A 22,662-nucleotide genomic window follows, 5' to 3' on the forward strand; every position below is an offset into this window, starting at 1 on the left:
CTGAAGCAGAAGCAGGAGCAAGACCTCTCCCACAGATGACTATCCCCCTTGCCCTCCCAGTGCAGACTCTGTCAGAAAAAGTGAGCTGGCAGGCCGGATGTGGTAGTCCAAGTCTATTCTGCTTCCCTGCCCCAGACCCTAGGGAGACCCAAATATTTTAAAAATGCATATCAATGCTTTATGTCAAGATGATTCTGTTCAGCCTGAGAAAAGCCACTCCTAAATACAGATTTGGTGGAACTACTTTACTCAATAAGAAACTTGTAAGCATTTGCTGGATCCATATTCCACCCAAAGTTCACACACCTTCTCTGAGCTTTTTTTTCCCTTTCTCCTCTCATGTTCTCTATTCTGAGATGGCCTCACTAAATTGTTGATGTTCTCACTAAGTTGCTGAGGATGCTCTTGAACTAAGATCCTCCTGCCTCAGCATCACAAGTCACTGGGATAGCAAGGTGACTGGGTGGTCTCTAAAGTTGTTTTCTCCTGATGATTGATAATGAACTGCTCATGAAACTGAAATAAGGGGGAAATCAAATAATGGTGGTACACAGTGATTTTTATAAATGAAAGAAGTGGCTGCCAGATGGCAGAACAAAGTGCAGGACAGTGGAAAATGAATAAAGTAATTTTCATGGAAAAAATATACTGAAATAATGACTAACGATTGTGACATGCTTTTGTGAACTGTGAGCCTAAAATTCAGGAAGCAAATGGTAATCTTGACCATAACACAGAGGCAGGAAATGAAGTGTATTTTTGGTTGAATCAGACTTGGGGAAGGAGCTTAGTCTGTGTGGTTTCTGATTAGGTGCAGCTGTGCCTGGTTCTCAATTTTTCTCACAAAGTGAGAGCCACAGTGAGCTGCATTATGCTGCACTTAAAATACCTGCTCCCTATCAAGTAAAAACTATGTCCTCTCACAGACTGTCCAGTCCCAGCACTGGCCAGCCTCTCTAGAAGGGCAGACTGTACATAGCCCCAGCTGAGGGGAAATGCACCTGGCCATTCCTTACCTACCCTCTGGCCACGGTACCCTGTACTAGAAGCAGGCACCTGATTTCAGACCAGCTAACAAGAGGGCTGGCTGGGAGCTTGTGAAGTGAGGGGCAGTGATGAGCTGTAACCCTGATGCCCAGTGAAACTCAGAACTGCTCACATTATCACAGAAGGAACACATGGTTTGTCAACAAAGTTGCTTTACAAATGGCAAGATAAATAGAAATGAAGTTAGAATAGTCTAAAATGTCGTATTGTGCAAAAAGGCCTAGAAGTGGCATGGAGGTGCTTGAGGACTGCTGTGGAGGCTGCTATTCCTGCAGAGGAGGGCCCACTCTCCCTGCTTCAGCCTTATGTCCTTGTCAAGCCTTCTGTTGTCCATTCCCACATAACAAATCACCCCAAGACAAGATGTGGTTTCTAATCTTCACATGAGTCTCATGTCTGTCACCCTAGGGTTCTAATGTGTTATCTGAAGATAACCACTCTGCTAAAAGCAAAGATACCACCTTTCTCGCTTATACCCTAGATGGTGTGGATGACTAGAACTTTACATTTTCTCTGAGTATGAAATTCATACAATGGAGCTGGAAGAACTTAAAATATTTTAAAGTGATTCCTGAAAAATTAAAAAGTGCTAAATTATGTACAGTGTGATTTTAAGATATAACTGTAGGGGTGTTAATTCTTTGAAAATTGTTGATCCAATTACTGATATCTTTGCAAATTTCAAAAACTCATGAATATATAACTGGAGACTATCATGCTAAGTGAAATAAGCCAATCCCAAAGGCCGATTGTTCTGATATGCGGATGCTGACTCACATTAGGTGGTGAGGAGGGAGGACTGGAGGTTCATCAGATTGGACAGAGGGAAGAGAGAGGAAAAGAAAGGGAACGGAAATGGGAAAGACAGCAGAATGAGCATAACTTTACTATGTTCATATGTGAATAGACCACTGGTATAACTCCACATTGTGTACAACCACAAGAATAGGAAGTTATACTCCATGTATGTCTGATATGTCAAAATACATTCTACTGTCATGTATATAACTAAAAAGAACAAATTAAAAAAAATTATTTTAAACAACAAAAAACAACTCAGGTATACACGTATGAAAATTGAGCATTAGCTCTGTGTTAAATACTGTGCTACAAATGTGGAGTCTGTATTCACATAAGAAAAGATCTTTATAGAGAGCTTGTTACACAGTGTTCATATAAACACAGGGTTTAAATATACACACATGTACCCAAAAAGAAATTGGTGAAAGACACTGTGGTAGATTGTATTTTCCCCAAATGTATTTCTAGTATTTCAGTATTTCCAGTCCCACTTACTCTTCTAGAACTTTGCCAGAGTTCTGATTAAGAGGAAGTCTACACTGTTTTCCTGACCCTGGGCAGGGCTTTGCAACTGCCTCACAGACCAGAATGCAGCAGAAGTGATGATGTATGACTTCCAAAGCTAGGTCACAAACCATTCAAGTCTGTCCTCTAGGGCTTTTACATGTAGAACCTGAACATTATGCTCTGAGGAAATGCAGGCTATGTGTGGAAGTTCCCATGGTAAGAAACTATGACCCCCAACCCTTAGCCCCAGTCAGCTCCTCACTGATAACAGAGCCAACTCGTCAGGCTTCTGCATGAATCCTTGTGAACTTGAGTCCCACAGCCTCAGATGAACTGCCCCGACTAAGGTGAGGGTCAGGAACAAGCCTTACCCACTTTATATTGCCCGACTTGCAGATATGTCACTAAATAAAATAAGTGATTATTGTTTTAAGCCATTAAATTTTGTGATGGTTATATATCAGTCAATAGTCAGAACTGGTATCAATCAACTATCCAGTTTTGGCATGTTTGAAGAACTAAAAAAATTAAAAACATCAAAGACTAGCAAGACTCCAACTGCGGGGGAGGGAGGCGGCAGTGTCACCCAGGTCCTGCAGGCTGAGGAGGAGTTTGGGTCTATCTGGGTAGCTACTGGAGGTGCTTATCAGGAGAATGACATGGTCATTTAAAATGACTCCTCTGGATGCTGTTGGGTTTTCATAAACCCGATCTCCAAGTCTTACCTCGTGACCAGTCAAGACCATTCAATGCACCACGAGGGAGTGCAATGAATGGCAACTTAAGGGAAAAATAGCACTTGTTAAAATTTATAATAAATAGCAATTCAAGATTTAAAAAAAGACAGTAGTTCTTTGGAATTAGCCAATTTAAGCTTAATGTTTTTTAATATAGTCCTGTGTCAGTTTTTAAAAAGATGAATAGACACATCAAAACCAAAAGAAGAAGAAACCCTTACATTCATAGATAACAGAAAGGCATTTGTTTTCAGTAAAAATACACATCTTCAAAGAACAGTTGCAATCCGAATCTTTCAGCAACCATCAAAAGAACAAAGAGGGTTGTGTCCTTTGAATTGAATATGCTTTTCATCTAAACTGCTGTGCATGGGGAAAGGGTGAACCATGCTGGGAGTTTGACGTATGTAAGGAAAATTATTGGATTGATGAACTGTAAAGACAAAGATATGCTTAAAAGGAGAGCCAATATTTTGGCATTATAAATGAATCCTGAAAGGGTGAAGAATTTCATTCCTTTGCAATTAACATACCACAGTATGACTCCTATATCATACCAGCCCCTGAAAAATTTCATTTCAGACCTACTGTTCACATAAATACAGGATTTAAATATACACACATGTACCCCAAAATGAATTGGTGAAAGACAATGTGGCATATTGTATTTTCCCCAAATGCCTGAAACAGTATTTCTAGTTCCACTTACTCTTCTAGAACTTTGCCAGAGTGCTCATTGAGAGGCAGGAATGGGTAGTTTATGTTGAACATATAAAACAAACATGGGCCACAAAACTGATTTTTCCTGCCAAGTAACTGTCAAGTAACTTTTTGTCACTGTGAGAAAATATCTGAGGTAAACAACTTACAAGGAGGAAATTTTTATTTTAGCTCACGGTTTCAGAGGTTTTTCAGTCCATGGTCGGCTGGTTCCATTGTTTATGTGTGTGTGTGAAGCAGAACTTCATGGCAGGAAGCACATGGTGGAAATATAACTACTCACCTCATGGTGTGTTAAGAAGCAGGAAGGGGTGATGAGGGAGGGAGAAAGACAAAGAAACAGGGACAGAGAGAGGACAAGGTCTCGATATCCCCTTTCAAAGACATGCACCCAGTGACCTAAATTCTTTCCACTAGGATCCATCTCCCAACAGTGGCACAGGCTGGGGACCAAGCTTTCAACACATAGCTTTTGAGGGACATTCCAGATCCAAACTGTAACATTTTACCCCGGGCCCCCAGAGACTTATGTCCATCTTACAATGCAAAATGCATTCAGTCCATCTCCAAGAGTCCCCAACGTCTTAACAGTTTCAGCCTTGCTCAAAAGTCCAAATCTAGTCTCTTCCCAGATACTATGAGCCCCTGAAAAACAAAACAAAGCAAGTTATATACTTCCAACATACAATGGGTGCATAGGGTAAACAGTCCTATTTACAAAGGAAGAAAAAGGAAAATAACAAAGAGACACCTGACCAAAGCAAGAATGAAACCCAGCAGGGCAAACTTAAAATATTGTAGTTCCATGTTTAGCATCTGGGGCACACAGGGGAGGGATGTGGGCCTTTAAGAACTTTGGTAGCTCTGCCCCTATGAACTTGCTGGGTGCAGCCCACAAGGCCACTTGCTTGGGCTGGCTTTGCTTGCTGCCTGTGGCTTCCTTTAGCAGGTGTTCTACATTCCTGGCATCTCTGATATTCTGGAGTCTCCACTGCAGCTTTGTCTTCACTCTCACAGCTTCTTATTATCCTCTCAGGCGCTGCTTGTAGGGACTGCCCCAGTCACACACTGCTTGGCTTTACAAACTTTCCTTTGAAATCTTGGTTTTAGACTCCACTACCCCAGAACTCTTGCATACTCTATGTCTGTAAAATCAGCATAGATGGATGATGTCAAGGTCTGCTGCAGGTGTGAGCACTAGCCAGGCCCACTGGGACCATAGCTGCAGAAGCCCCTGAGTGGATGGCTGAACACCAGAAACAAATTCCAGGGAAGCAGTTCTTGAGGCCTTGTGCAATCACGGTTCCTCCATGTCTGTCTTCTCAAATGAAAGTCTTGGAGCCTAAGGTGGATGTGGTCTTTATTCCTGAAATACACCCAAGGCATCTTTCCTATTATCCCCAGTGCAGAATACTCTGTCTGTGTGTGTGTGTGTGTGTGTGTGTGTGTGTGTGTGTATGTACGTATGTACTGAGGATTGAACTCAGGGGCACTCAACTACTGAGCCACATCCCCATCCCTATTTGTATTTTATGTAGAGACAGGGTCTCACTGAGTTGCTTAGCACCTCGCTGTTGCTGAGGCTTACTTTGAACTTGCAAGCCTCCTGCCTCAGCCTACTGAGCTACTGTGATTACACGCGTGCACCACCATGTCCAGCTTTTCTTTTTAAAAGCACTCATCTCTTCAGCAAATGCACTCTTCTTGGCCACAGTGGACTCCTTTTTTTGGCTGAACTGTTGAGTTTTTAAAAATCTTTACATTGTTTATTTTTTTAGTTTTCAGCAGACACAACATCTTTGTTTGTATGTGGTGCTGAGGATTGAACCCGGGCCGCATGCATGCCAGGCGAGTGCACTACCGCTTGAGCCACATCCCCAGCCCCTACACACTCTGTTTTTTGCTCCTAATTCTCACTATAAATTTAGCTAAAAGCAAGCTAGAAATAACTCATACCACAGCCCAAATGCTGTTTGGCCTTGAAATTTCCTCTTCCAGGTTAATTAGTCCATGACCTTTCAACTCAGGTTCTCATAAAGTCTCAGGGTCTGGACAAGTTCTATGTCAGCATGTTACATGAATGGCCTCTAGCCCAATTCCCAATAGAGCCTTCATTTCCATCTGAAATTTTATCAGTACAGTCTTTACTGTTCACATTCCTCTCAGCATCCTGTCTCCTGAGCTCCAACCAGAATTCCCCATTGAGCTCTGCTTACACAGTTCTAAGCTTTCTGTAGTCGTAGTCTGCTTCTCTGAACGTCTCCAAATTCCTCCTACAAATCAATTCCAAAGGTTTCTGAACCACACTGTCAGGTATAATTAAAGCAGTGGCTCCACTCCTGGTATCCATTTCCTCTGTTAGTCATCTTTCTATCATTGTGGCAAAATACCTGAGGTAAATGACTTAAAAGGAGGAAAGATTTATTTTGGCTTATGCTTTCAGAGGTTCAGTCCATGGTCAGGTGGCTCTGACGTTTTTGGCTCTGTGGTGAAGCACAGGTGGGAGCAAGTGGCTGAGCAACCTGCTCAAATCAAGGTCAGGAAGCAAAGAAAAGAAGGAGCAGAGGTCCTAATGTACTCATTCAAAGGCACATCCCCAATGATCTAACTTCCCTTCAGTAGGCTCCTCCTCCTAACATTTCCATGATCTATCAATAATGTTCCAGGATGGTGACTGAGTCTGACACGTGAGATTCTGGGGGACACTACAAATCTAAATTAAAACATTACAAAAAAGTAAATATAGTAAAAGTCTAAAAATTTAAGAGTGCTGATTTTAAGAGGAGTGCTGGCTTGGGAGTCGAGACAGGACTTGCTTCCCCCTGAATTTCTCTGTGACCTTGGGCACATACATGCCTTTACCTCCCTAGGCCTAAGGTTCTGAAAGAGGAGACTAAACTAGATGATTCCAGCTCAGAGGCCCTCTGATGTTTTCATTCTTTCCCATTTGCATTTCTTTTTTTTCTTTCTTTTTTTTGTGGGGGTGGGTACCAGGGATTAAACTCAGGGGCACTGGCCACTGAGCCACATCCCCAGCCATTTTGTATTTTATTTAGAGGCAAGGTCTCACTAGTTGTTTAGGGCCTCACTAAATTGCTGAGGCAATCCCTCTGTCTCAGTCTCCAAGGCCGCTGGGATTATAGGCGTGTGCAATTGCCCAGCTTTCTGTATTTTCTGATAGTAAATAAAGGGGGTAAACAGTATCACATATGACAGACAGAGAGGCTCTTATTATAGAATATTTTACGAAACAAAAACAAAGTTTCAACTTATTATATGAGTCATCTCTCTTCCAGTCTGGAGGCTACCCACTCTTTTCCAACTCATTCATCTGTTTAATATGTTTAGATTTTCACAATCAGTGTTGCGATTATCTATTAAGTTATTCTTTTGAAACAATGGCTCGCAAAACCATTTTATTTTGCTCTTGAACTTGGGAAGGGATCAGCTGTACTGCTCATCTATTTCCAGCTGGACTGGCAGGGCTGGAGAACATGCCCAGCATAGTTTTTCCAAGTGATAGGGACAGTGGGGGCGCTCCTCTGGGTCTCTCCATGTGCTCTTCCAGCATGCTGATCTCTGTGTGGTCAGACTTCTAACAGCTCATCTCAGGGTTCCCTGAAACAGTGTTACAAAAGACAGAAGAGGAAACTGCCAATGCATTAAGTAAGATTTGGGTCAGAAACAAGCACAGTGCCACTTCTGTTTTATTCTATTGGTTAAAATTGCCACAAAAGATTCCTAGATTCAAGAGGAAGAAACATAGACCCCAATTGTCAGTGGAAAGAATGTAAAAGAGTTTGTGGCTATCTTAAATCTTCCTGAAAGTTGGCTGCTATACTGATAACACATTTTATTTACTGAGAGTTTACTATTCTTGGGCAGAGTATCTCACTTAACCTTTTTAATAACTATATAGTCATTTTTTATTATCCTCATTTTACAGATGAGGAAACTGAGACAGAGAGAGGCTATATTACTGGCCCAAGACTACCCAGCTACATGTAAGCTAGGGTTTGAACTTGGGCAGACTGTACATGAGAAATCAATGAATTAACTAGGCTATTTATTTTTATAAATTCTTACAATAGTTTAGGGAAAAAAGTATTTTGTAAAACAAATACAAAGTTTTAATATATTATATGAGTCATTATTATAGAATAATCAAAGCATATTACGAGCACTATGCAAGGAGGTAGCCTTTCCATATTTTCTCAGGTGGGGATGGTCCCAGCTGCCATTTTGCCATGGTTAAGTCATGCGTCACGCCTAGAGGTTAGTAAAGGACTGCTAAAGGGCATCTGCCACCAGAATCTGTTGGCTTCTCTAGGTATAAATCTTGCAAATGATATAAAATTCTCCAAGTAGGTGCAAAAAAAAAAAAAAAAAAAAAAGAGTACCAGGGCCTAGGATATAATTGGTATGATAAAGGAAACAACTGAAGGGAATATTTTAGAGAGAATACAAGTTACATTGGCACACTCATGGTCACTATCTCCTGTAGAGAGGTGACAGATGGCACAACTAACAAATCCCTGGTCTGCATGGAACACTTGTGCTGGCTCCTTTGATGGCTATTACCTGGTTAATGAAAGGAGTGTCTCCTTTCAGCACCTGTTACCTGAGCAATGCCATGCTGCCCCCAAGAGACAAGCAAGAGTGTGTTTGGGTGCCAAAGTGATCAGCACCAAGATGCTCTTGTCAGGCGCTCAAGTACAGCCTCCGTATACACAGCCCACTTTTTACCTTGCCCACCTGCTAGCAAGCATCACTTTTTAACCTGATATTCAGATCACATTTTTTATTTCCTTTTTGCAGTACTCTGAACTGAACCCAGGGACATAGTACCATTGAGCTACATCCCCAGACCTTTTTATTTTTATTTTGAAACAGGATCTCACTAAGTTGTCCAGGCTGGCCTAGAACTTGTGATCCTCCTACCTCAGCCTCCCAAGTCACTGGGATTACAGATGTGAGACACTGTGCCCAGCTCAGATGGCATTTTATGGAAGTCAAGCCACTTTAATCCCCAGTCTCCTAACAATCCACAGTGCTCTACACTTCTAGGAACTGAGTTCAGTCCTCCCACCTTACAAGTTACCTCGTACCTTTAGCTTTCCCTGACCCCATTGGGAATACAAACTGCTCTGCAGTCTGTACTCAAGGCATCCTCTAGGATGGCTTATTGAGTCCTTACTGTCTCTCACTTTTTCCTGAACACTTTTGGCTGTCAACTTATCTAGTCCTCCCTAGGACCATGGAGTACACCCATCCACATCTGATGGCTTGATAACAGCTTAGAGAGGTTAGGGAATTTTCCATTAGTCTTGCCTGCCTCTACAATCCATGAATTTGGTCACACAGCTTTGCTGCCCCCAGCCCAAGCACAAAACATGTACTATCTCCAAGTCTAGTTCCCCATCAGGCAGTTGAACCCCACTAGGGCTGGGCCTAGTGCCAGGCAAGATTCCCAACACCTAAGAAAGGATTTTAGGTTTTTTTTTTTCTTTTTTTTAAAGTTGACGACATCTCCAGGGCTGCATAGTCTAAGAATTCTAATGCAGAGTTAAGTCGTCTTACACAACTCCTACTAAGTTAAGTTGTCTTACACAACTCCTACTCTAGGAAGCATAACTGACCCAGGTTTCCACTGCTGTAGTTTGAAATCCATCACTGTGCTTGCAATGGGACCATGCCACATAGGCTGCTTTTCATCAATGACTTAACAGCAGGGATGTGAAGACAGATTCATTCCTGGGAAAGAAGGCACTCAAGATCAGTAGCCACCTTGGCTCAAGAAGTCCCAGGTGCTATGTTAAATCTTCATTAGAAACAACCTTTGGGCTGGGTGTGGTGGCACATACCTGTAACCCCAGCAGCTCGGGAGGCTGAGGCAGGAGAATCTCAAGTTCAAAGCCAGCTTTGGCAACTTAGTGAGGCCCTAAGCAACCCAGTGAGATCCTGTCTCTAAATAAATATTTATTTATTTATTTATTTTTAATAAAAACTTTTTTTAATTATTAGAGCTTTATAGTTACACAGAGCATTTGGGTTCATCCCAACAAACTCATACATGCCTGGAATTCTATTTCAGTTTGTGATCTCCCTTTTCCCTCCATCCTCTTTTCCATTCTCCTTCCTCTACTAGAGTTCCTGTAGCTCGGCTATTAATTGGTATTTGATTGGTTCTTTATGTAATTTTTTTTTTAAGAGAGAGAGAGAGAGAGAGAGAGAGAGAGAGAGAATGAATTTTAATATTTTTATTTTTTAGTTCTCGGCGGACACAACATCTTTGTTTGTATGTGGTACTGAGGATCGAACCCAGGCCGCACGCATGCCAGATGAGCGCGCTACCGCTTGAGCCACATCCCCAGCCCTAAATAAATATTTTAAAAAAGGACTGGGACCAATATCCCTGATGAACACAGATGCAAAAAATTCTCAATAAAATTCTGGCAAATTACATACAAAAACATATTAAAAAGATAGTGCACCATGATCAAGTGTGACTCATCCCAGGTTGGTTCAGCATACGGAAATCAATAAATGTAATTCATCATATTAATAGACTTAAAAACAAGAATCATACGATCATCTCAATAGATGCAGAAAAATGCAGAAAAAGCATTTGACAAAACACAGCACACCTTCATGTTCAAAACACTAGAAAAACTAGGGATAGTAGGAACATACCTTGATATAGTAAAAGCTATCTATGTTAAACCCAAGGCCAGCATTATTATAAATGGAGAAAAACTGAAAGCATTCCTGTTAAAAACTGGAACAAGACAAGGATGTCCTCTTTCACCACTTCTATTCAACATCATCTTTGAAACTCTAGCCAGAGCAATTAGACAAAAGAAAGAAATTAAAGGGATACAAATAGGTAAAGAAGAATTCAAAATATCACTATTTGCTGATGACATGATTCTATATCTAGAATATCCAAAAAATCCCACCAGAAACTTCTAGAACTAATATATGAATTCAGCAAAGTAGCAGGTATAAAATCAACACCATAAATCAAATGCATTCCTATACATCAGCAATGAATCCACTGAAAGAGAAATTAGGAAAACTATTCCATTCACAGTAGCCTAAAAAAAAACAAAAAACAAAAAACAAAACCTGGGAATCAATCTAACAAAAGAGGTGAAGACCTCTACAATGAAACTATAGAACATTAAAGAAAGAAATTGAGGAAAATCTCAGAAGATGGAAAGACATTCCATGACCTTGGATAGGCAGAATTAATATGTCAAATGGCCATACTACCAAAAGTGTTATACAGATTTAATGCCACTCCTATTAAAATACCAATGACATTCTTCATAGAAATAGAAAAAGCAATCATAAAATTTATTTGGAAAAATAAGAGACCCAGAATAGAAAAAGCAATCCTTAGCAAGAAAAGTGAAGCAGGAAGCATCCCAATACCAGAACTTAAACTATACTACAGAGTTATAATAACAAAAACGGCATGATATAGGCACCAAAACAGACTTGTAGACCAATGGTACAGAATAGAGGACACAGAGACTAACCTACATAAATACGGTTATCTTATACTAAGCAAGGGTGCCAAAAACATTCATTGGAAAAAAGCCTACTCAACAAATGGTGCTGGCAAAACTGGAAATCCATATGAAGCAAAATGAAATTAAACCTCTATCTCTCACCCTGCACAAAAATCAACTCAAAGTGAATCAAAGACTTAGGCACTAGAACAGAAACACTATGCCTAACAGAAGAAAAAATAGGCTGAAATCTTCAACACACCAACCTAGGATCTGACTTCTTTAAAAAGACCCCTAAAGTGCAATAATTAAAACAAGAATCAATAAATGGGATGGATTCAAGTTAAAAAGCTTCTTCTGAGCAAAGGAAACAAAAACTTGAGGAGAGAGTCTACATACTGGGAGAAAATCTTTACCACTTATACCTCCAATAAAGCATTAATCTCTTAAGATATATAGGCAAGTGCTGTACCATTGAGCACTCTATCACGTGTGAGGCCCTGGGTTCAATCCTCAGCACCACATAAAAATTAATAAAAAATAAAGGTATTGTGTCCAACTACAACTAAAGAAATATTTTTTTAAAAGAACTCAAAAAACTTAACACCACAAAAACAAAGAACCCAATCAATAAATGGGCTAAGGAACAGACACTTCACAGAAGAAGAAATACAATTGATCAACAAATATATGAAAAAGTGTTCAATATCTCTAGCAATTAGAGAAATGCAAATCAAAACTACTCTAAGATTTCATCTCACTCCTGTCAGAATGGCAATCATCAAGAATACAGGCAACAATAAATGTTGGTGAGGATGTGGGGAAAAAGGTACACTCATACATTGCTGGTGGGACTGCAAATTGGTGCAACTACTATGGAAAGCAGTATGGAGATTCCTCAGAAAATTGGGAATAGAACCATCATTTGACCCAGCTATCCCACTCCTTGGTTTATACCTAAAGGACTTAAAATCAGCATGCTATAGTGACGCAGGCACATCAATGTTTATAGCAGCTCAATTCACAATAGCTAGACTATAAGACCAACCTAGGTGTCCCTTAATAGACGCATGGATAAAGAAAATGTGGTACATATACTCAAAGGAATATTACTTAGCTTTAAAGAAGAGTAAAATTATGGCATTTGCCAGTAAAATGGTTGGAATTGGAGAAAATCATGCTAAGCGAAATAAGCCAATCACACAAAACCAAAGGCTGATTGTTTTCTCTAATATGAGAATGTTAATTCACAATAAGGTGGTGGGAGGGAGGGGGCTCTAAGGAAGAATAGCGTTACCTTAGATTAGGTAGAGGGAAGTGATGAAAGGGAAGGGGAGGGGATGTGAGGATAGGAAAGATAGTAGAATGAAACAGACATTATTACTGTATGTATATATGTGACTACAAGAATTATGGGAAGGATAAAGTACAATAATGAACCAACATGATTCTGCAACATGTACACTCAGAAAAATAAGAAATTATATCCCATCTATGTATATCAAAGTGCATAAATGCATTTTACTGTCATGTATAACTAATTAAAACAAATAAAAATAATTTTAAAAAAGTAAGTAATGAATGAAGAAAGAAAAAAGGGATGTGGCTCAGGGGTTAAGCACCCTGGGTTTAATCCCCAGTAACAACAACAAGAACAACAACAGCAATAAAAAGATCAACCGTTGGTCCCTATCACTTTGAGGTTAGACTTGCATTATGGTTTAACAGCTTCTCAGGCATCACTGCTTCCACAATCTCTATCTCCTTTCACACAGGCATTTCCTCTGTTCAAATTCTTGCAGTTTTAACCCTATCTTGACATCTTTTTGGAGCACCCAGATTAATGCTATATGTATTTCAATCTTTGTGTGGTTGTCATTAATGACAGAGTCTAGTTCTACTCCCTCGGAGGCCATGCAGATGAGGGAATAGAATTTCACAGCAGCAAAGCCCTTTCTGAGCTGCCCTTCAAGAATGCTTTCCACATGCCAGGTCCTTTCTATGCAGCCTTTCTTTCATTCTCCACGACCCTGGGATGCATATACTATTCTCTCTCATTTCACAAATGGGACATTTGAGGGTGGGGGGAGCGGTTAAATTACTTGCCTGAAGGTCATTAAGTGGCAGTCAGAAAGTGGCAGAGGTTCAGATTCTAGGCTGTTCATTATCATACTTTATCCTTCCCATAATTCAATGGATTATGTAAGAATAATTATAGCTACCTAGCAGCTCAGGAGGCTGAGGCACAAGGACCACAAGTTCAAAGTCAGTCACAGCAACAGTGCAGTGCCAAGAAATGCAGTGAGACCCTGTCTCTAAATAAAATGCAAAATAGGGCTGGGGATGTGGCTCAGGGTTTGAGTGCCCCTGAGTTCAATCCCCTAGTACAAAAAAAAAAAAAAAAAAAAAATTGCTAACATTTGCTGTGTGCATATTACGTGCTGGATACCTCCAATATGTCTTTTCATTGAATTCTTAGCCACAACCTGAGAGAGTATTATAGAATACTATGGTGGGGGAGTATTGTTTCACAGCCAAGAAAACTGTGGTAGAGAGAAATCAAAAGGTTTGTCCAGGTTCACTCAGGTGGGAGGTGAAGGTGTCAGAATTCCTGCTGGGCAGTCTGGCTTCCACTCATCATAGCATTGTCAAAGCCATTTGAAAAGGTGATTGCTATAGCTGCTGTTTATGTAATTCTGCTTTCATATGCTGCTACTCAGGAAAGGAAGGACTTTCAACCTGGGAAACTAACCTTTCCCTGATTTCCTAGCCAGATTTGGTTCTAGTCTGGCTTTTGAATACAGGATCTTCTGATTTCCCACAATTTAAACCCATATAACAGCCTATGTATCCAGTATCTCAAAATGGAACAGCAGGAAGTTATTAAGCACCATGCTTATTTACTATTTTGTGTTTATACAAATGTATATTTTGATACTGACATGACCATAGGTATGTTCTGTGTTGACACAAAAAATCATAATAGAGCAAGTAAAAATAATGTTACACCACATCCTCACCAACATTTATTATTGCCTGTATTCCTGATGATTGCCATTCTGACAGGAGTGAGATGAAATCTTAGTTTTGATTTGCATTTCTCTAATTGCTAGAGAAGTTGAACACTTTTTCATATATTTGTTGATCAATTGTATTTCTTCTTCTGTGAAGTGTCTGTTCAGTTCCTTAGCCCATTTATTGATTGCGTTCTTTGTTTTTGTGGTGTTAAGTTTTTTGAGCTCTTTATATATTTATATATATCCTAGAGATTAATGCTTTATCAGAGGCGCATGTGGTAAAGATTTTCTCCCAATCTGTAGGCTCTCTCCTCATGATATCGATTGTTTCCTTTGCTCAGAAGAAGCTTTTTAATTTAAATCCCATTTATTGATTCTTGCTTTTACTTCTTGTGCTTTAGGAGTCTTGTTAAGGAAGTCAGATTCTAGACCAATGTGTTGAAGATTTGGGCCCATTTTTTCTTCTCTTAGGCGCACTCATACATTGCTGGTGGGACTGCAAATTGGTGCAACTACCATGGAAAGCAGTATGGAGATTCCTCAGAAAATTGGGAATGGAACCACCATTTGATCCAGCTATCCCACTCCTTGGTTTACACCCGAAGGACTTAAAATTAGCATACTATAGTGACACCAGCCACATCAATGTTTATAGCTGCTCAATTCACAATAGCTGAACTATGGAACTAACCTAGGTGTTCTTCAATAGATGAATGGATAATATCTTCTTATTTCCTCTCTCTATAGTGATTCCCTTTTTATCCACAGGGGATATATTCCAATGTCCCCAATGGGTCTGAAACAGTAGATAATACTGAACCTCATGTTTTTTTCCCCTATATTTACATATCTATAATTAATTTATAAATCAGATGCAGTAAGAAATTTACAACTAACGAAATAGAACAATTACAACCTACTGAAATAAAAGTTATATGAATGTACTCTCTCAAAATATTGTTAATCTTAGCATATGATTCCCCCCTTTTCTAATTCTGTCAAGAACTGACCCTTTTGTTCAGAGGAAGCCCACAATCTCTTCGGCATATTTGAATTGCTAGCATCGCTGCTCTTTGTGCTTTGAGGCCATTATTTAGTAAAATAAAGGTTACTTGAACACAGGTTTGCAGGAACTGATTTGATAACCATGATGATTTTCAGGTGACAAAAGGTGGGCAGTGCACACTGCATGGAAATGCTGGAACCAGGGGCATGGAATGGGTTGGTAAGAGATTTCACTACTACTTAAGAAATAGTACAGTTTGAAACTTATGAATTATTTCTGAGATTTTCCATTTAATACATTTGTCCCTCAATAGAACTACAAACAAGGAGGACTGCTGTATATCTTATTTGGTAAAGTGTCTATTATAGTGTTTAGTTCATTTTCTAAAATGGGTTGAGTTATTGAGTTTTAAGCATTCTTCATATATTTTGGATAACAGTTTTCTACTATGCCTTTTTTTGCAAATATTTTTTCCCAATTCACGACTTATCTTTCATTATCTTTTGTAGAGCGTAATTTTAAAATCTTAATGTAGTCCAGCTTATCAATTCTTTATGGATTATGTCTTGTCATAACCAAACCTAATGTCATATAGGATTTTTTTCTGTTATCTTCTGATTTGTAGTTTTGCATTGCATCTGTGACGTATTTTGAATCATGTTTCATGAAGTAAGTTTTTCTAGTCATTTTGTTTTGCAGATAAGTGTTCACTTGTTCCAGCACCATTTGTTGACATGGCTACCTTTGTTCTACTATATTAAAGAGCTTTACTTTTTTGCTCCAGATTAGCTGGCTATACTGTGGGTCTATTTCTGGGTTCTCTGTTCCACTGATCCATTTGTCTTTTTTCCTTTCTTTTTGCTAATACCACACTCTCTAGATTTCTGTAGCTTTACAGTATGTTGTGAAGCCAGGTAGTGTTAGTGGATTAACCTTGCGTCCTGTAACCCTACTATAAACTCCTGTTGATTCTAGAAGTTTGTCAAGCCTTTCAGATTTTCTACATAGATCAACATGTCATCTGTAAACAAAGACAGTTTGAATTTTCCCTTCCTAATTTGCATATTTTCTTTTCTTTAGTGTCTTTCTTGCATTGTGTACAACTTCCAGGATAGTACTGAAAGGCAGTGGGAGATGGGATGGGACATTCTTATTTTGTTCTTGGTCTTAGAAAGTTTTGAGGTTCTCACTATTAATATTAGCAGTAGGAATTTTTTCAGGTGGGGGTACTGCAAATTGAACAGGTACATTGTTAGTCCTTTTGAGACAGCATCTTGCTAAATTTGCTGAGATGGCTTGAACTTGTGATCCTCCTGCCTCAGCCTCCTGAATTGTTGGAATTATAGGCATATGCCACCTCATCTCAGCTAGTATAGTGGTAGGATTTTTATTTGAGTTGAAGAAATTCCCCTATTCTCAGTTAACTGATTTTTTAAAAAATTATAAAAATGGGTGCTAGATTTTGTCAAATACTTTTCCTGCATTTATTGATTCAGTCATGTGACTGTTTTTAGTCTATTAATGGGATGGATTACATCTTTGATATTTAAATATTGAACTAAACTTGCACACTTGAGATAAAATCCATTTGGTTGTGGTATTTTAGAAAGTATTACTGACAATTTCTCTAATAGAGTTATTTAATTTTTTTTTAACGGATTATACCTTTAGAGGAATTGGTTCATTTAATAATTTAGGTTATCAAATTTGTGGGATTAAAAATTATCATAGAAACCCTTTATTAATGTCCCTGGGCTCTGAGTGGAAGCCCTTTAATTTCTGGTTTAAGTTATATCTTCTTTGTTTTCTTAGGCTGGCTAGAGGATTATTGCTTTCATCAATCTTTTTTCAAAGTATCTGTGTTATGATTAAATATTGGTTATCCCACAAAAGCTCATTTGTAAGACAATGCAATAAAGTTCAGAGAGTAAATGATTAGATAATGAGAGCCATAACCTAATCAGTGTACTAATCCCCTGATAGGGAATAACTGGGTGGTAACTGCAACAGATAGGGTGTGGCTGGAGGAGGTGGATCACTGAGGGTGTGCCTTTGGGGTTTATATTTTGTACTCCTGAAGGGAGCTCTTTATACTTCCTTACTGTCATGTCTGGAGATGCTTTCCTTCTTCATACCCTTCCGCTATGATGCTCTGCCTCACCTAGGGCCCAGAGCAATAAAGCCAATCATCTATAAACTGGATCTTTTAAACTATGAGCCCCAATAAACCTCTCCTCTTCTATTTGTTTTTGTCAGGTCTTTTGGTCATAATGGTGAAAAACCTGACTAAAACAACCAGTTTTGGGTTTCAGTAACTTTCTATAATGAAACTGTTTTCAAGTTCACTTATTTCTACTTTTTTTTTTTTTTTTAATCTTCTGTTTACTTTGGACTTACTTTGTTCTTTTTCTAGGTTTCTAAGTAGATGCTTAGAATTTTTTTTTTTTGAGAGAGAGAGGGAGGGGGAGAATTTTTTAATATTTATTTTTTAGTTTTTGGTGGATACAGCATCTTTACTTTATTTTTATATGGTGCTGAGGATCGAACCCAGCGCCCCTTGCATGCCAGGTGAGTGTGCTACCGCTTGAGCCACATCCCCAGCCCAGGAAACTGATTTTAATCCTCCTTATTTTCTAATATATGCATTCAATGCCATGAACTTCTATTTAAGCACTGCTTTTGTGACATCCCACAAATTATGATGAGTTTTTCATTTAGTTTTTTGGTCATGTTGGGAAGTGAATTCGGGGCCTGTGCACGCTGAATAAGCACTCTACCACTGATATATACCCCCAGTATTCAATTCAATTATTTTAAAATTTCAAGATTTCTTCCTTGGGCTGGGGATGTGGCTCAAGTGGTAGCGCGCTCGGCTGGCATGCGTGCGGCCCGGGTTTGATCCTCAATACCACATACAGACAAAGATGTTGTGTCCACCGAAAACTAAAAAAAATAAATATTAAAAATTCTCTCTCTCTCAATCTCTCTTTAAAAAAAAAAAAGATTTCTTCCTTGACACTTGTTGTATTTAGAAATACTATTTAATCTTCAATATTTTGAGCTCTTATTCTCATTTAATTCCATCACTGTCTGAGAGCAGGTAGTGTATGCTTTCTACCCTTTTAAAATTTGTCAAGGTGTGTTTTATGGGAGAATGTTACATGTGAGCTTCAGAACAATGCATATTTTGCTACTGTGTTTATAGATGTACATTAAGTACAGTTGGTGATGATGAGTTACTGATTTTTATCTCCATTACTGATAAGAGGGATATGGAAATCTCCAATTATAAAAGTATATTCATATATTTCTCCTTGCAGTTGTACTAGGTTTTGAATCACTTTATTTTTTTTAAAGACGAAGTTTTTTTTTTTTTTTTTTAAAGAGAGAGAGAGAGAGAATTTCAATATTTATTTTTCAGTTTTTGTTGGACACATCTTGTGTTTTGTATGTGGTGCTGAGGATCGAACCCGGGCCGCACGCAAGCCAGGCGAGCGTGCTACCGCTTGAGCCACATCTCCAGCCCAAAGACGAAGTTTTTAAAAACTTTTTTTTTTTTTTTTAAGTCTGAGGTTCAAGTGATATTCCTGCCTCAGCCTGAGTAGCTGGGATTATAGGCCCATGCTACCGGGCCCAGCACATCACACATTTTAATGCTCTGTTGTTAGATGCATTGGCCAATGAATGAGAATGAGAATTTGAATGAAGAACATGAATGAAAGGGAATGGGAATGAGGTACATTTGGGAATCAGACTGTGAAAGAGGTCTAACTTTGTTTTGTTCTCATTAGTGGCTGCTATGCTATACCAGGAATGTGGTTGTTGGTTTTCAAAGCTACCACAGAGTTGGAGAGTAAGAGATGTAATTAGTACAAATTAAAATGCCACAACCATTTTTATAGATATTTAACAGTTTTTTTTTTAAAAATATTATTTTAGTTGTCAATGGACACTCTATTTAAATATTTATTCATAGGAAGTGCTGAGGATTGAACCTAGTTCCTCACACATGATAGGCAAATGCTCTATCACTAAGCTATAAACCCAGTCTCTCAAGTTTTTATTAAATGAATGCTCTTAAGGTTGCTGACAGCCATTAAGGTGCAAGACTTCTGTGAAAGTAGATTCTGAATATCTATATATTTTAGTTGTAGATGGACATAATACCTTTATTTATTTTTATGTGGTGCTGAGGGTGGAACTCAGGGCCCCACTCACGTGAGACGAGCACTCTACCATTGAGTCATAACCTCAGCCCAATTCTGAAAATTTTTACCAGTTTATCACTACTTTTGAGGCAAGGCAAAATTTGAGGTCCTTACTCTGTCATTTTCACTGATATCATTGGAAAAACTTCTGACTATTTATGGTATTTTAGGGTCCTGTTCCTCTTAATCACTAAACTGCAGGCAGCTGAGGTCCTTTTTCCTCCATGTCCTTAAAACATACACTGGCTACTCAGGTGCAAGGAGGCACAAAACTCTCCTCCAGAAGCACCCTCTCCTTGAATTCCTTCCACATTCTCTTGAATTTCAGCATTCCCTTTTGAGACTTAAAACATTAGAAGCACAAGTAACTTTTCTTTCACATGTGCCAAGTCCTGCTGTCTCAGTGACAGAAACTGGTGCTTAAACCAATAAACCAGTCCTCCTTTCTAGTCAAAGGACAAATGATTATGGGGTTAACTTATTATATGTACTTGGGTTAACCTCACTCAGAATCCTCAGGTTTGCTTTGGTGAATAAGCTCAGCATCTCATCTGTCCTTTCCTGCTTTTATTAGTCTGTTACTTCAAACACTCTACTTAGCAAAAAATCATTTCATCTTCCATCAGAAATGTGTTTGTGTAATCCTATAATGCATAAACACAAGCCATCGTTTTATCCTCAAGGACCTCTCCCAAACACTAGAACCCAAACAGTTCTCAGTTACTGTCATCTTTCTCTGCCTAACAATCACCTGGAATCATCTTGTCTGTATTCCTGACTGAAATTTAAGTGTCCCAAGGGTAGGGACTTTATCTGGTTCATCGTTAGGTCCCCAGGGTATCTCCAGTATATTTAAACAGTGCCTGCCACAGAGCACGTGCTTAAGAAATGTTTATTGAAGGAATAAACAGGCTTCAAAAATGAAAATTTAATTTAAAGAAAGTTTAGAGAAGGGCAAAGAGAGCCAGGTATGGTGGTGCATGCCTATAATTGTAGCAACTTGGGAGGCTGAGGCAAGAAGAAAGTAAGTCCAAGGCCAGCCTGGGGAACTTAGCAGGATCCTCAGTGAGGTAGTGACTCACTAATAAAAAAAATAAAAAGAACTGGGGATGTAGCTCAGTGGTAGAGCACACCTGGGTTTAAATCTCAGTAAGGGGAAAAAGGGTAAAGAGAGAAAGAATTACTATTTTCTCAAATTAACTTTTTCTGTATTTCAGTTCTCATTAAGATAGCAGACAAAATCAAGAGGGGATAACCACAAGGAAATGATAACTAGCACAAAAGAAGAATGAAGCAGAGGGATGGAAGAAATGATCTAGACAGAACATACAATTTTATATTATCAGCATTTTTTGTTTTGTTTGGTCTTAACAAGTAGTCACTGGCCAAACCTTACCATCTTCCTTTAGAGCAGGATCTGCTTTGGAGGGATGGCCACAGTTAAGACACCAGAGAGGGGACTGATGTTACTTTCTTCTGGAGACTGAAGTGGACAAGAGGTCGGTCCTCTACCTTAGGAAAAGAGCAGATTCAACAACTAACTGATCAGTCAGTCCTGAACTGCCAAGAATGATCTTTCCAACTCAAAATACATTTTTGCTATCATGCTTTATATCTAGACCACCCACACTAGAAGAATAGCACAAAAAGGGTAGGAACAAGCACAAAGAAAGACTACCGAGCATGCCCATGAAAAAACTGAAAACAGCAACAAACTAGTTGGCTCAGTTCAGGGCTATGTAAATTGTGGAAACTGAACCCAAACTATCCTCCCCCAAATGATAAAGAATACTGGCCCACCCCATGGAGACTGGCTTGGCCACATGACTTGCTCCGGCCAGCAAAGTCATCAGCAGAGGTGATGCACACAGAGGTACAAACCATGTTGGTGTGTGGTCAAGCTTGCCTTCCTGATTCCTACCATGATCGTGAGAGCTTCTGTATAACTTTTGTACTTCAGCCCAGGTCCAAGGATGTGCACAGATGGAGCAGACTGAAGTCCACCTTCTAACGGGTGGCAAAGCCCCACGGAAGCCCCAGCTTGAAGCAGAGTCACTCAGATAAGCCTATGTCAGCCAACCTGCAAAGGCATGAGTGAGAATGATTATTTTAGGCAATTGAGATGCAGGTGGTTAGACAGTAACTGAAACATAAGTAAGTTCTTTGAGGATGAGCTAAGACTCCTGCTCTACTACTGTACGCCTAGAGCCTCGAACAATTCCTGGTACACAGCAGGTATTCAATAAACATCTGTTGTGGTCAGATTTGTGTTTCTTCTAAAGACAGTAACCTCAGAGAATAAAACAGAAGAAACTTATATATAATTTAGTAGTTGATTATGTGTCCCAACTTCAAAATGACCAATTTCAACCAGAAAGCCTGTGAGAAGTCGTCAGCAGCTTAAAAACAGACTATGGAAACAACTACTTGGATTTGTCTAGTTTCACAAATTACCAGCCAGGTGATCTTGGGTACAAGTTAATTATTTCTCTTTCTTCATATGTTAAATGGTGTTATTAATAGTACCTACCTCATAAGACACAATGTATTTCAAACATTTACAACCTTGCCTGGTACATCATAAATGCTGTATAGGCATTTTCATATTATTACTTGCACAGAGATGATTTTAAGTAATTAGAGTTCTTTTCACCTGCCCCTCCAATCACCTAATTATATCTATGGGTTCTTACTTCTATTATCTAATCTCTATACATATTTAAAACCAGCTCTTTTGTAAGTTTCATGATTTTTTCTATGCTAAGGAATGCTGGGTACTGGTATGTACTCCATCACAAACTGACACTCCACCAACCATTTTAAGAATTTCTGGTTTTGGTTTCTTTACCTAGGATATTGTTTGACCTTCTCAACCTGCTAAAAACTTGTTTGATGTCCAGCCTTTGTGGCCTCTTCATGATGCCTATTCTGTTCTTCCCTCTCAAAGTGATATTTTTTATCTTTTTATTTTCTAATCTTCCTTAGCAATTCATCTCTACCTCAATCATACTTTTATTATTTTTCTCTTTCCTTGATAAAATTGTAAGCTTCTAAGGGACACCATCACAATTTTTACACTTTCTGTCCATTCTCACCCCTCAA

General features: G+C 39.1%; 1 long non-coding RNA gene across 1 annotated transcript; it reads right to left on the reverse strand.

Annotated features, from left to right (window-relative positions):
• Nucleotides 1-3,627: 3,627 nt before the first annotated feature.
• LOC143408577 (uncharacterized) lies at nucleotides 3,628-22,185 on the reverse strand. The gene is made up of 3 exons (XR_013092503.1): nucleotides 21,482-22,185; nucleotides 20,957-21,072; nucleotides 3,628-4,457 (listed from the first exon to the last, which is right to left on the reverse strand). It is a non-coding gene; the product is annotated as an uncharacterized LOC143408577 (long non-coding RNA).
• Nucleotides 22,186-22,662: the final 477 nt, after the last annotated feature.

Source organism: Callospermophilus lateralis, chromosome 1 (genome assembly GCF_048772815.1).
Source record: "Callospermophilus lateralis isolate mCalLat2 chromosome 1, mCalLat2.hap1, whole genome shotgun sequence".
Taxonomy (NCBI): domain Eukaryota; kingdom Metazoa; phylum Chordata; class Mammalia; order Rodentia; family Sciuridae; genus Callospermophilus; species Callospermophilus lateralis.